Below are 10,222 nucleotides of genomic sequence, written 5' to 3'. Positions count from 1 at the left end.
ATACCCATTTCACCACCTACATCCTTCTGGCTGATCTTAATTACTCTTCTCGTACCGCCGACCAACGACACCGATTTGAAGATTTCCTTCTTACGACTAAAGCATCCTTCATACCAATCCCACAAGCAACTCGTCCTGTTAGTGGCACCACGCCTGATGTTGTACTTGTCACCAACAACCTGCTTCCATCTGCTACGGCTGACGTCTTGGGGACCATCGGCAGCGACCATCTTCCTGTCTTACTTACCGTCATTCAACCTGGCCGTGACGCTGTTGCAACCACCACGTCTACAAAATATAATTTTCATCGGGCCGACTGGACGAAATATCAATCATCTATCACAGCGACGCTTGCTGGTGCCTGCATCGACCTCTCTACATCAGATTCCATTCTCCAACTCACGGAAACGCTCACTGATGCTATCGTTCATGGCACAGCCCAGGCGGTCCCTACCTACACGCCGCATCCTTCCAGGCCTCCTCTGCCTCCATATGCCCGTACGCTTCTAGCTCGGTCCCATGCCTATCTTACGGAATATAAACGCACCGGAGATCCACTCTTTTTCTATCTACACAAGCAATTCCAACGTATGGTCAAGTCCTTCATAATAGCCAGGAAACGTCTCACGTGACGCACCTGCTGCAATCAACCACGCACAGAGCGAAATCCAACTAAATTCTGGGCCCTATTTAAACGACTTACTTCACAATCCACTCGATCGCAATATCCACTTATTATTAATAATACCGCTCCAGCAACAGACGCAGACTCAGCACAAGCTTTCGCTGACCATTTTCAAACAGTTTTTACGCCGCACATGGATCCCATCTTCACTCATCCGACTCACCAACATATCATTGCAGCAGGCGCCCCACATCAGCCTCTCTTCGAACCGCTTTTCGCCCATCCGCCTCCCGACAACGGAGCTCAACTTCCACCCATTACCGCCGAAGATATCACCTCTGTTCTGTCACATCAACGTAACACGTCTCCGGGAGTGGACTCCATAAGCTACCGCCAGCTCTACAAAGTGCCGCCTCTCTTTCATCGATTGGTTGCACTCCTTTACACTGCCATCCTCACCACAGGCTTTTTTCCACCTGCCTGGAAACTAGCAAAAATAGTCGTCTTTCTCAAACCTGGGAAAGATCCCAGCCAGGTCACCTCATACAGGCCCATCAGCCTCACCACAGCTTTCAGTAAGACCTTTGAACGCATTATCGTGAAACGGCTCCATGTTTATATTCAACGTCATAACATCCTTCCACTTTCACAAGCCGGCTTTCGACCCTTTTTTCTACAGCCGATCACTTGCTCAAACTTTCCTCACTGCTCATCAACCACTACAACAAGTTTCTTCCGGAAGTCCTGATCTCATTGGTATATAACGGGCTTTCGATACAGTGCGGCATGAAGAGTTGCTTTACAAACTTCAACGGCTCTTACCTCTCGCATATGTCCGACTAATTGCAAATTTTCTATCTGACAGGCAGGTCTTTATCAATATCAACGGTGCACAGTCCACTAAATTCCCACTACGAGCTGGGGTACCCCAGGGGTCAGTTCTATCTCCCCTCTTATATATATTATATGTTTCGGATATGCCGATCCCACCACCACCGGTGCATGCGCTTCATTACGCAGATGACACCGTTTATCTTGCATTGGGGTCATCGGTGGACCGCATCACTATTCATTTACAAACAGCCATAGATAGTCTCATCGCCTGGTGCTTAAGGTGGAAAATAAAGATCAATCCAACCAAAACCCAGATGACGCTCTTCGGGCCAAATAAAAACAAATATTGCCCTACCCGAAATCCGGACCGCCTCCATATCACCGTCTTGGACTCCACTAAACCTCTACGCAATAGTCTGAAATACCTAAGTGTACATTTTGACAGGAATTTGACAGCCATCTGACGTGGCGATTCCACCTTCGGACTTTGGAGCAAAACGTCCGCTAGCGTTTATATCTACTGAGTCGGTTGAAGGGCACTACATGGGGCTTAGATTCCGCCCTCCTACTCTATACCTATAAGGTGTTTGTTCGTCCCGTAATAACCTACGGCCATCTCGCCTGGCTATCCCCGTGTAAATTCTATTATGATCGCCTCCAAGTTCTGGAACGCCGCGCTATTCGCATTGCCTATTCCCTACCAGTTCGCACACCCACCGCCCTTGTCTACCAGCAAACAACCATGCCGTCTCTTCTAAACCACATTTATCGCCTCCAGACCCGCTATATCACACAGCATATTCATAATAACCATCCAATTCTGGCCGAACTTCTGCACCAGACACCCGCACTTCCTCGCCGTGCATATCCTCCTCTGGATCATCTCCTGGCTATCTATGAAAGAGAGGCGCAGACGGCTGATTACAACCCGAACCGCAGAATCTATCATAGCCATCCATCCATCTATCCCACATAATTTAAAACTTACACTTACACACATGCTTACTTATCCACCGTAGCTGACCATAAAGGCTGAATAACATCCTCCTCCGGCTTTCATCACATCCTATTAACCATCCATCTTATCTTGCTTCAATAGTTTTGTAATTACTCTGGCCACAGAAACGGCGTAACCGTCTACGGCCCGCCCGTCGCATGATGGGAATGAAATTCTTTATGTTATGTTATGTTATGCTCTCGTCATACTAACCTGGCGACTACAGCTATCTATTGGCCTATTTGTCGTGCTATTATCTCGTTATTCGCTTAGTTAGATCTTCTATTGCGGAGGATTCTCTTCAAGAATCGACACTTTTGTGTGCGAAACGTCAGGCTCTTTACTAACCTCCATCTCTTGGGATCATCATGCCGGGGCCTCCAACTCCGACGGATACTACGTCTGTGCGACATAGTTTACCAGCCACGGTCATGGGACCACCTAAAGATCGCCGCACGCGTCCACGGGAACGCGAACGAACTTCCTCTGGAGCTTCTTCCGTCTCCACTAGTTCGCCTGTCAGGGACAGAGATCGCTCTCGCTCCCCAACTACCATCAAAAAACTCAAATATACCGACGCTCTTAAAAGTCCACCCAAACGTCAAACCGACACTCTTCCAATACCATCCGCTTCAACCTCATCCATTGAGGAGCCCATCATTGTTGATCAACCTATTAAGAACATCTATACCATCCTCTTCAGTGACCTCAAACCGGAGTATTGCACAATCAAAGCTATGTATCTGCAACTCATGCGTTATTGTAAACGCCTTGATGTACACCAACTGGTGAAAACTCAAAACGGTATCATTCTGAAAACAACCAATCCCCAACTATATGAACAGCTAATTTATAAAGTAGGGCCAGCAATGTTCGGGACAAATGCTAAGATACAACTTTTGAAAACGCCAAATCAAAAGACACCACCGCCACCACGCCGCACACCACTCTTATCAGTGGTAATTCGTGGCGTCGACCCCACTCTGACTGAAAAAGAAATCTTAGACGAGCTAAAAGAAGACGGCTATCACCCAAAACGAGCACTACGCATTAAAAATGCTACCGGCCCAACATATATGGTGCGCCTGCTCACCGAAGATCAAAATCTAGTCGATGAACTTCTTCAAAATGGGGTATATATCTACCGCTGCCATCATCGGGTGGAAGCGTCACGGACTCCACCGCCTCTCTCTTTACGGTGCGAGAATTGTCTCCAATATAACGCCCATCCAACCAATAAATGCACGCTCCCATCTGTCTGTCCCCACTGCAAAGGGGCTCATAAACTGAAAAGTTGTCCCAACCTTCAGCAACCAGCGAACTGTAACACCTGTGGTGAACCACACCCCACCTACTCCTACCAGTGCCCCCAAAAACCAAAGCCTCTGCCAGACAAGCCTGAAACAGTAGTGCCATTACGCATCCATCCAGCCACTCAAGTTTCTGCCGGCACGCAAACCTCTCTTTTACCGCCGCCGACTGTTGAAAATATACTCCAATTCATAACTTTAGTGCTCCAGAACACCTTCCTCTATCAACGGGAAGCCATATTAACCCACGCTACGAAAGCAGCCTATGACATCTTTCACCTTCATATGGCTGCTACGTATTCCGGACTATCCACCTATTTTCATTTCCACTCTGATACTCAAACATGAATCATTGCTCACGGGGGAAACGGCCACTCAAATTTCTCTTCTCCAACATCCGCTCATTGCGCACTAATCGAGTCCTCTTGGAAACCATGGCAGCTGCACATAGCGTCGACTGCATCCTGCTTAATGAAACCTACTTAAAACCTAATGAGCGGTACTATTTTCCGCAATACAATCTTATCCGCGCGGACCTACCGCAACACCCAGCTCACGGAGGAGCCGCTATAGCCATAAAACCGTCGCTACCCAGACTTCACATTATACCGCCAAACCCTCAACGCTACTCGGAGCACGTTATTCAAACTGTCTACTTCCCATCAATTACTTTAACAATTGCGACTATCTACGTCCGCTCTACCCAGCCATTGCCATATCACTTCTTGACATATCTTGACTTAAACTTCCGCACTTATATCCTGCTGGCCGACATTAACTACCATTCCCGCACTGCCACTCAGCAACAGCGCTTCACGGATTTTTTAGCAACTACTCATAGTACCTGTATAGCATTGCCTCACCATACTCGCCCAGATAGCCATTCCACACCAGACGTAGCCATAGTGTCTAATAATCTCTTAACTCGAGCATCAGTGGAAGTTCTTGGCTCCGTTGGTAGCGATCATCTACCGTTTCTTCTCACGATCCAACAACTAGCTCCCACGCAGCCTCCTGCGTCTTTACCTCCGAAACGCAACTTCAATAAGGCCGACTGGACCAAATTTCAAAACAATATCAATACACGACTGGAAAATACAAACTTCAATCTTACCACATTCGAATCAATAGACTTATTAGCAGATACTCTGACGGAAGCAATCCGTGATGCCACAGAACATGCAGTACCCAAACGTACTTCACATCCACTCCCGCCCAACCTACCTCCGTATGCACTTGCGCTCTTAGATCCCTCCCATGCTTCTCTTAGGGAATACCGACGCACTCAAAATCCGTACTTTCTCCATATCCATAAGCAGTTCCAGCGCATGGTTAAGCATTATGTCATCGCTAAAAAAATGTCTTACCTGGCGGCACTCCTGTAACCAGCTACAACAAGAGCGGAACACGACGAAATTCTGGAACTTATTCAAACGCCTTACCTACCAGCAACGTAGTTCACATTATCCACTCGTCGTAAATGGCACGGTTCCTACAACTGATACTGATAAAGCAACAGCCTTTGCCACCTATTTTGAACAGGCTTTTACACCCCACTCTGATCCAATTTTTGTCCATCCATCCCACCAGCATATTACCATTGAGGGTGATCCTACTCATCCCTCATTCCAATCTCAGTTTTTGCGATCCTCTTAATGATGACGATGCTCTCCTCGCCCCAATAACTTCGGAGAATATCCAAAATGTACTCCGGAACAGACTTAATACAGCACCAGGAGTGGATACAATCACATACCGGCAACTTTCTCAGGCACCTCCTATCTTTCATACTCTGCTAGCCATCCTTTATACTATTATCCTTACCACAGGATATATCCCTTAGCAGTGGAAGCTTGCTAAAGTCCTAGTCTTTTTAAAACCACGTAAAGATCCGGCATTGGTAACATCCTACCGACCTATTAGCTTAACATCGGTATTTAGTAAGACACTGGAACGGATCCTTTTAAAACGACTCCATCCTTACCTTGCCGAGCGCAATATTCTTCCATCTACTCAGGCAGGATTTCGCCGCTTTTTTGCCACTGACGACCAACTCCTGAAACTATCTTCGCTCGTAATGAATCACTTTAACAAATACTTACCATCTGTGGTAATCTCCTTCGATATCGAACGTGCATTCGATACTGTCTTTTACGAGGGGCTGCTATTCAAACTCAAGCGCCTACTACCCTCTCATTACGTCCGAGTGATAGCCAATTTCTTATATCAAAGACGTGCCTTTATCCAACTTCCTCACGGACATTCGCACGAATTTCTTTTACGAGCGGGAGTCCCTCAAGGATCCGTACTCTCTCCTCTTCTCTACATCTTATACGTGGCCGATATGCCCTCTCCGTCACCTCCAGTCCATGCTCTACAGTTCGCAGATGATACCCCCTATCTCGCTCTTGGCTCCTCTGTCGAGCGCATCAACCTACAACTACAAGCAGCAATAGATAATCTCATCTCCTGGTGTCTCCGCTGGAAACTGAAATTAAACCCCAAAAAAACACAAATGACGCTTTTTGTCCGCAAGACACACAAGTACTGTCCCACCCGAAATCCTGAGCGTCTCCATATTATGCTACTGGACTCAGAAATCCCATTAAGCAATAGCGTTAAATACCTTGGGGTCCATTTTGATAAACATCTCACATGGCGCACCCACCTAGCCGCTCTCGAGCAAGACATCCGTCGCCGTCTCAACCTCTTAAGAAACCCAAAGGGTACAACCTGGGGCTTACATGCTGACGTCTTACTGTATACGTATAAAGTTTTTGTTCGGCCAGCTCTGACGTACGGGCATCTAGCTTGGCTTTCAGCGCCTCCCTATTTTTACGATCGCCTCCAACTCCTTGAGCGTCAAGCGTTACGCATTGCCTACTCCCTAACTTATCGAACCTCCAATGCCGAGCTCTATCAACGAACTACAATGCCTTCTATCCTGGACCATCTCTATCGCCTACGAACGCGATACATTACACACCACATAGCAACCTCACATGATACGCTTACAGCCCTCTTAGATGAGAACCCTGCTCTCCCCCGCACTGGATATCCTCCAATTGATCATCTATTGGCAATATATGAACGAACAAGCAATTCCGATGACTACAACCCTGAGCGTTCAATCTACCAACACCACTCTCATCTATATCGATAATAGTACAGTAGCAATAACTGCTTTTCCATGACATCACTGCAGAATCTCTCTCCCTCACCTCACACTAACGCATCCCATGACAAGTTTCACTTCCGCAAATTGGACACAACATCACTATTACCGAGAAGCTTTCTGCTTACAACCATCCTCTATTAGCAACCTGTATTCAACCACAATAATATCCTTCATCTAGTACAGACATCACTCTGGCCATAGAGACGGCATAACCGTCTGCGGCCCGCCCATCGCCTGATGGGAATGAAAGACGTGAAAAAAAAGCTCTCGTCATCGCTTCTCGGCCTTTTGGCTAAGATCAAAGTGTAGTATCTGTTCTTATCAGCTTAATATCTGATACGACCCACATTGTGGGTCCAGAATATTAAACTGATTTTTGGACTGATGTGAGGTGGTTGTGGCTTGCCACACCCTCACCACGTGTCGGCCCAACATTGCAGTACAGTTGGGATCGGCACACCTAAATCAAATTCAACCATAGTTCTTCTCAACTTGGTGGGTCATGGGTTCGAGTTCTACTTGTTACCTACATGAAGCTTCATTTCTGTCATTCATGATGCAAATGACATTCTTTCTGCAACATGGTCAAGGTCTGTCCGGAAAGTAATGTCACCATTTATTTACATAATGTGGATAAGCATTATTCAAACTATTGCGTCGAACCATCTTTGGCAAAATGATTTCCAATCTGCAAAGGCATCCTGGAAGGTCTGTGCTGTCAATGCGTTTAAAGCCATTTCAAAAGCTGCTTTCACCCCGTCAATTGTTCTGTAACGATGTCCTTTCAGGCAGGACTTCGAACGGGAAAACAAAAAGAAGCCTCAGGGAGCCAAGTCCGGACTGTAGGATGGCAGAATTGCCACGTTAGATTTGACCAGGTAATTGGTCACGCCCAGGACAGTGTGGGCTGGCGCGTTGTCCTGATAAAGTATCCAATCACAACGCGCTGCATCCTTGCTCTCTCTTAGTCTGTTGAGGACTTGTACGTGAAATTTAGACTTGTTTCTTGAGACACAAACTCATAGTGAACGATCCGCCTAATGTCAGAAAACACAATGGGCATGGTGTTGTGCGACGTCGACGTGTGCCATTTGGCAATTGCCTCTTTGTTTTGGTGTCGTAGTAGAATATCCATGATAATATTACCCAAAGCATCATTTTTACACAATCCCAAAACGTTTTGACAAATTTCCACTTGGCGAGAGTTTTCGGTCGTCAGTCAAAAAATAATAATAATAATAATAATAAATAAAATAAAATAAAAAGTATTGGGACAAGTTTCACGCACACTTGAATCATGTGGAAATTCTTGCTCACAATGACGATAGTTTTTGAAATATTTAACACGTCGAAATCGAACATGTTTTAGTGGCGGTTCTTGAAGGAAGTCACAGCAGTCAATATTTATAATTTACGAGAGGAAACCTTTGATTTTTTTTTTGATAAGGGAATAGAAACTGTTTTCTTCATTTTCTATTTTACAATATTCAGTCTATATCCATCTTGTGTTTGTCATTTTCTCATGTTCAATTTGTTGTGTATGAAAGTAATAAATATTTATTTCATTAATTTATCGAATTTCTAATTTCTCGATTTATATAGCTTTCCATTTATGTATTTCTATGCCAATAATTAATGTTCTATTTTGTTTAAAATCCTATTAGTTTTTGCCTTTTTAACTACTTTCATAACTTTTTTTATTGTTCTTATTTTATTTTTTCTTTTTGAATGAATACTGGTGATACGATGGAATGAATCTTTATTTTATTGCAGAGAGAATAGGAAGAAAATAAAATCATCCAGTTTAACGTCCCACTTTTTTTTCTTTCTTGAAGTTCAGGCTAAGTAAGGGGTAAGTCAAGTGAATAGTGATGATGGAAAATTTGGTGGAATGAGAATGTGTGTGAAATCCCATGGACACAATATTGTTGACCACAAATTTCCTTGTGTGGGTATCGAAGTAGGTGCTCCTGCCACATTTGGAAGAAAATGAAGTAACATGTAGCGAAGGGCTATGCTACGTTGAGAATAGTAGTCCTCCTCGTTCGATCACCAAAATGAAGCAGTACTTGGATAAATGGACTGCTTGGATATATCACGTCCTATAGTTTTCGTATGAATCAGGATATTTATCTGTAACAAGTCAGAGTGGGAAATGTTTCAGTTTTACACGCACTGCACAGTTTAAAGGCTACACAAGAGGGATGATTCTGAAAGTCTGAGAACACCCACAACTACAAAGCGAAACCATAGTAGTGGGCACTCTACCACTGAGCTTGTCAACTAGTGTCTGCGTTTGAATTGTTTTATTCCGGGACAGCGCGAACGCAGTCCCGACTAACAAAAAATTACGCGCCCGAGATACCCACGTTTGGGGTATTCGCAGGGGTCAACCCAACCGAAGTGCAATGGAAGGATCTCACCCCGGGGGAACCGCCTTGCTGATCACGGTAGCCCCTACGCCAGGTAAGTATGCTCATGAAATCCAAGTCATTTGCCCAATCAAACTGAGTCAACGAATCGACAGTGAGATGTTACAATTATACCACAAACATAGATGTGTTGTCTGCACTAGTACTCATTTTAATGTAGGCAGAAAAGTCACTGGGAGATAGAAAACACAGAAAATAGAAACGTTTTTATGTTATGACGAGAAATTACCTGCCTGCTCTCGGTTACTACCATCGGTGAGCAATCTACTGCCATCTGTTGGCATTTCTTTTTGTTTTACGTCTTGAACATGGGCACAACTGAGAGGAATAAAATGATTATGGTATAGTTTACAGCTATTTATGTTTCGAAATGTACGTATATGTAGTTGGTTGTGCTTTCTTGAAGATATTTGATGCCTATTTCCAACTGTGTAACGCAAACCGAAACTGTTCTATCTGTGAGCGCACTATTGCTATGCAACAATTTTCTGGCTGTTTACAATACGAAAACAATAACATTTAATAATGGAATGATTGGTAAATAATCCATGAAAAGCTGATGAAACATTGAGATTGCTTTAATAAATGTAATTTTCCGATTTCATGCAATATATACTGGATGTTGTGAATGGCACCGACATGGCGGATGGGTTGCGTAGCATCTATGTATGTATAGGGACTTGTTAAATACATGTTAGTAGTGTAATTTCAAATCGAGATAGAACCCCAAATTACACAAGCATTAAAATGAATGCACTTATTGGAACCAAATAGCAGCGTCTAAGATTTACATTTATTTCGGCCATATCTATTTTGGATTGAATGAAAGGTGTCTAACACCACTAA

General features: G+C 44.5%; 2 non-coding genes across 2 annotated transcripts; one reads left to right on the top strand and one right to left on the bottom strand.

Moving 5' to 3' along the window:
- The first annotated feature begins 7,216 nt into the window (after nucleotides 1-7,216).
- LOC145691183 (U2 spliceosomal RNA) lies at nucleotides 7,217-7,409 on the top strand. The gene has a single exon (XR_014132392.1). It is a non-coding gene; the product is annotated as a U2 spliceosomal RNA (small nuclear RNA).
- Nucleotides 7,410-9,254: 1,845 nt separating this feature from the next.
- LOC145691161 (U1 spliceosomal RNA) lies at nucleotides 9,255-9,418 on the bottom strand. Its single transcript, XR_014132371.1, has one exon. It is a non-coding gene; the product is annotated as a U1 spliceosomal RNA (small nuclear RNA).
- Nucleotides 9,419-10,222: the final 804 nt, after the last annotated feature.

This window comes from Thermobia domestica, chromosome 7 (assembly GCF_964235325.1).
Source record: "Thermobia domestica chromosome 7, izTheDome1.hap1.1, whole genome shotgun sequence".
NCBI lineage: Eukaryota > Metazoa > Arthropoda > Insecta > Zygentoma > Lepismatidae > Thermobia > Thermobia domestica.
The sequence above is the reverse complement of the archived record's forward strand: the minus strand, read 5'-3'. Positions and strand labels throughout refer to the sequence as shown.